We start from the raw sequence: 5,965 nt of genomic DNA on the forward strand, positions 1-5,965 counted from the left end.
ATGCCGCTAAAGAATGTAATCCACTGATCGTCAGTTTTAAAGAAAGCACTCTATGTAAAAGTGACTCGGTAAAGAATTACAAACCTATTATTCTATGCTTAGAGAGATCTTAAAATATTATTTATTTTGTGTTCATATACAAATTTTTACATTTTAAGGTATGGTATGGTGATTGACATGAGGAAAAGGACCCTTTGATTTGGTGGTGGGACCTTGAAGCACAAGAAAAAGCCTAACACAGCGTGGCTTTCCAACCAAGCATTGTTATTCATCATTCTTTCTCTTAATTCTGTGTGTTGTTTAAAGGGGAAATTTGCTGATGTGGGTGTCATTAATCATCATTACTCTCGCGTATTAAGAGGTTTTTTTTTTTCTTTTTCTTTTGGTTATTTCAATTTTCTGGCAAAGTTGAAAATAATTGCGTGGTCTATATGGGCCCGTCTTCTATAAAATTTAAATATTTGCTGTACCAAGAATATTATTTTAGGGATATATATGCTTCTCTTGTCGGTCACTGATTCAAAGTCATTTTTGTTGAAATGCCTCTTTATTTGCGAGATGCTTTTGACTTAATTTTCGCAAAATGGAACAATCAACTTCTTTTTTCTTTTTTCAATAAAAAATAAAAGATGGGAGAAAAATCTTGAACAAAATCAAAGAGAAATACTGTATAATGTTGGATATGTGAAATAAAACTATCCGAGATTGAGGTCAAACAATCATAACTTTATGAATATTCGTGCAATTAATTTGGCTTTTTTACTGAAAATGTTACTGTTTTAAAAAATTTAATTTACTGAATTGTCATCCGTTGCTACTTTTTGCCACAGTATAAATTATATTTTTAGCTAACTAGAAATTGTCACGCACTGATGACATTAGCATGCGAGTTTATATTTATCTAAAAATTCTATATGGAAGGAATTTGAATTAAACTCCACTCTATTTAAGAGAATATGATGGTTTTAATCTTTAAAATTTAAAAAAATATACTAAAATAGTTTCTGTTTATTTTTCATTTCAGAGCTCAATGCCGTCAATAATATGGCTCAACCCTTGTCACGTTAGACATATTAAAACGACGTCGTATGTATTTTGGCACTAAAGAAAGTATCGTTTGAGAATTTAGGAGAAGACGAAATGATTAAAATAAACACACATAACATAAAACAAACACATTTGAAAATGTCTAACAAATAGTCAAATACTATCTTAAACTCAAACTACAAACCAACAAACACACTTAAAAAATAAATAAAAATAAAGCCAGCCACCATGATTAATTTGAATCCACACCAGATTCATCATCATCTTTTCCGGTTGGTCTAATTTCTACAAAACAAAACAAAGATTGGTGCTCAGCTACAAAGAGGTGCTTCGTGACAGCGCTATCTTTTTGGCAACAGAGAGATGCTTGGTGACAGAGAAGATTGCCGCAGTTGGGACCTTGAACTCCCGACGGCACAGCGAGAAAAGTGCCACTACCGGGGATTGCATGAGAAGGATGGAGGAGACGGAGGAGGATGGAGGAAGAGGGAGGGAGATGGCTACGGTCTATGACTAGTGCAAGGAGGGAGGCTCTATGGAGTAGAATGGAGGGAGGGAGGGAGATTATGAGATTCTTCAGAGTTTAGAAGAAGAAAAGCGAGGGAAGGGAGGGAGGCACTGCATCCTTATGAGTTACTGAGTAGTCGCTTAGGGTTATTGATGTTAGGTTAAACGGTAAACTAGTAAACACATTAGTATTGCATGTTAATCTTCGGTTTGGTTTCCATTAAGCCAACCGAACCGAACCGATCGATTTTGTCAGGAAAAAAACCATTTTTTTTAGTTCCGTTGTTATAAATTTTAGTTTGGTTTTGCGACAATTTTCGGTCTGGTCCAGTAACTTACACCCCTAATAAAAAATTGGGATGTAGTGTATTAGTTTTGTTGAAATCCTCAAACGACGTCGTTTAGTGGCTTCTTTAGCGTAAAAACGCCAATGACGTCATTTTAATAGGTCCATCATGGCAAGGGTTGAGCCATGTCACTGATGACGTTGAGCTCCGGTGATGGAAAATACATGAGAGACTACATTGTTGAATTTTCTGAATCTGGCGGACCAAATTGTAGCAATTAAAAAGTCAGAGACTAAATCGGTGCAACTCGCTAATCTCAGGGACCAAAGTGGGGCTTAACTCAATGAATTTCGAAAAGAGAACTCGAGGAATGGAAAATAACTTAGTTATACATTATTTTTTAAATATATTACATAATCGTATATTATATTATGTATAGTTCAACAGAATATCCTGTTAATTCCAACGTTTTTGTTACGGTAGGGATTTAGTTACAAAATATGATATGATATAGGGACCCAATTGAAAATTCAGTGAAACTATAGGGACCAACAGAGTAATTAAACCTTTTTTAAATTGTAAATACCAAAGTCAGAGGGAATGATTTCGCATGCACATGATCTGTAGAGAAATCAGACTGTCTAATTTCTTTAGCACAGGGAATTTTGAATTTCTAGAGGTATTCAGTTGGTCCAATTTTTCGTTTTGCAATTTTTTTAATTAGAAAAAACCCAACTCGCTAGGTTTGATTTGATGTTTTTAAAAAAATTAAAATGAAAAAACACAAATCAGACAGTCTGATTTGTATGGTTTATAAATAGGCAGCATCTTTACCAATTGCACAATACTCTTTTTCGCTTCACCACATGCTATCATTCTTTACTTACAAACGAGAGTTTGAGTGAAAGTGATTTTGTCATTATGAGTAAAAAAATAAAATGGATGATAGAATTGTATAAAGAGTATATTATCATGGTCATATTTTATTACAAACAACTGAGTGAGTGAGATTTGTATGTGAGAATTTGTCTGATATTGTTGTTCCTTTCATAATTTCGTTTGAAGAACTAAAATATGTGATTTGTGAAAGGATAGATCCTTAAACATTGAAGAGGGTATCATGTATTTTGTATAGATATCCTATATCAGTGTTTGGTAGGTTCATTCAAATTCAAACTAAGTAAGTGACCGACAAAGCGAGCATGCAAAAAGATGTTTAGAATCTATTATGAAACTCACTCTCAGATGTCATTCATCGAGCTGTATATTGAGTTCGAACAATCTCAAGCCGACCGAAATATCGAATGGGAAGATTACAATAGGGATAGCAAGGAGGAGTTTGAAAGCAACTATGAGGTTGTTGATCCAAATGAAGATGAGGATCAAGTTGATGGCACTATAGAGGTAAATGTCGTGGAGGTGACGAATGCACTAGCAAACCAGCATCCATTTTAGGAGCCATCTTTCATGCATGCCTTGGATTCGGAGGCCATGCATGCACCAAAGTTTCCTGAATATATGAATGCAAGTATGTAATTTGAAAATTTATGTGGTAGATTAATATTATAGATTTAGTTAAGTTTGGTATAATATAATATGGTTAATCTTAAGTTCATTATGAGGGTGCAAATTGCAATGATTGGGTTTGAGGAATATATAGGGTTAAGAAATGTTAAGGTGCTCTTGCAATGGTGGTGCTTATGGTTGGAGCTGTGGCAGTAGTGGTGGTTGCAGCTCTGGAGTTGGTGACTGGTCCCCCATTGCATTGCCCTCTTGATTCTCTTACAACATAAGGTCAAACAAGTGCAAGTGATTGCCATATTGCACGATACCAATACATGTAAAGGTCCACAGGATGCTATAAAGGCATAAGATGCTCTGCAAGAACGTGACTATACCAGTTGGTCCATTGCATTACCCAAAAAGAGTGGTTGATGGACCAATAAAAATTTTTAGGGCCAGTTAGGACTTCCCTATGTGCACCGTCTAGATCCTTTCCTTGTTGTGGAATGCCCTAGATAAAACCAAGTTATCTCCTTAGTCATATTTGGCTCAATGTGATCAACACCATAAGTCTATCAAATAAACTGAACACACTAAAAGAAATATAGGATTACTCACCAAATAATAAAAGGGTTTAGTATAAATAGATATTGATATCATTTTATATTATTTTCTTATAACATACATGGCCTTCTTGCATATCGTCTTACAACCTCTTAAAGTAAGCAAGAGAATGGAATCCATAAGGCCGGTCAGCATGCTCCTAGTTATGCCACCTGATGTCATTATTTTTGTTAAGCAAATTTTCTTACTAAACATTAAAATACAATGTGCAACACTTAGTAAAACTTGTTAATAATTAATGTTACCTTGTACCAAGCATGAAATGCTGGGGCGGGGAGGCATCGAGAATCGGCAAAAGAAATGGTTGACATATCCACACCCAAGTTAGCAAAAGTGTCAGTGGACCATCAATCACATTTGAATCAAAAGAGATGCCCGACATAGCACTCTGTTTAGGTGCATTAGGCATGCTGATCCCAACTGAATTCCCTGATCCCAGCGAAGTTGTGGAGAAACGGCAAAAACTTTCAATACACTACTGACCTAGACTTGTCTGCAAACAAGATTCACCCAAATAATAACATGATGTGACACTTCACATACCTCTCCATGCTAATTCGATCGGTCAAATATAACTGATCTTTCATATTTCAAATCCACATCAACTTGATGAAGCTTCCTCTACAATTTGCCTTCCTAGGTTCAATCCCAAACTGGTGTAAATCTAAATCGATTAAAGTGTTCGTCTCTTCTTTCTCTTCACAACCATATCAGATTTGTCAAGATGAGTTGAAGTATTTTTCTTGTAATATCCTCTTGATGATTTGGCCATGCTAAAACCATGGAAGAACTTGATATCGTTGATGTTCTTGCTTAGGAATTCTTGCTTAGAAGTCTTAAAGAGCAAGAATCTATCAATTGTAGCTTGAGAAGGTGAAGAATTCCTTCAGTTATCATGTATATCTTGCTTTAAATGTTGTTTTTATTTAAAAATAGGAAGGAAGTGAGCTAGTAATCACCGAGAGGAAACCAATTTTTGTAAGCTAAAACAAAGAGGTAAGATTCGGTACATTAATTATGAGTTGATTGTGTTTTTGATGCTTGGTTGGTAGTTGATTATTTGATGCTTGAAATTAAATGTTTATGTAATGTTTTGATGTATATTGACTGGCTAAAACGCTAGGCGCTGGGCGTCCGTTCTCTGAAAATTTTTGGGTGTTGGGCGCCCTCTTCATGAAGCACCTTGGGCGTTGGGCGCCCTCCTCTTGGAATCTCATGGGCGTTAGGCACCCTCCCTTGGGAACTACATAAGTGATGGGCGCCCTCCTTTTAAAACATCATGGGCGCTGGGTGCCCCACAATTTAAATTCTTTAGGCACTGGGTGCCTACATCTTGCTATGAAGTTCACACTTCGAAGGTGTTGATCACTGGTTATGGGTGCTAAGTGCCATGCGTTATGACTTGAGGCACTGAGTGTCTACCACTGGCGTTAGGCACCAGGACACGATATAACGAGTTTTGTGAATAACTAAGGAAAATTATAATTTGGTGGAAATTCAAATTAAAGGTAAAAGTGTAATTAGTCCAAAAGTTAAAGGGTTAAAATATAATTAACTAAAACTTTAGGGGCTAGAATATAAATAACTAAAGTCTTAGGGTTAAAGATTAATATTTAAAAGTTAAAGGATATAAGAAGAATTAAAATAAAAGATGTAGACGTAAAAGGTAAATAATGTAAAAGTTTAAGGAATATAACGGTAATTATAATAAAAGACGTAAAAAGAATAATTCAAAAGTCTAGAATCTAGGAATTTCTTCATAATACACTTAGGGAGAAGTACAAGAAGAGGATTATACTTAACTATGGCACTAAAAAAAGACCAGGAACATTGAAAAAAACATTAATAAGAAAGAGAAGAAATACGAGATTGATGAAAGTGGACTTGGCCCTAAAAGATTGAGAAAAGCAGAATATGTGAGCTAAAGGTTGCTTATAGATATTATTGTTGATTGCGCCTTTGGGCTGGATGATGACTGTTGATTTAGGCCTTTTGGC

This window comes from Arachis ipaensis, chromosome B08, assembly GCF_000816755.2.
Source record: "Arachis ipaensis cultivar K30076 chromosome B08, Araip1.1, whole genome shotgun sequence".
In the NCBI taxonomy this organism is placed as follows: Eukaryota; Viridiplantae; Streptophyta; class Magnoliopsida; order Fabales; family Fabaceae; genus Arachis; species Arachis ipaensis.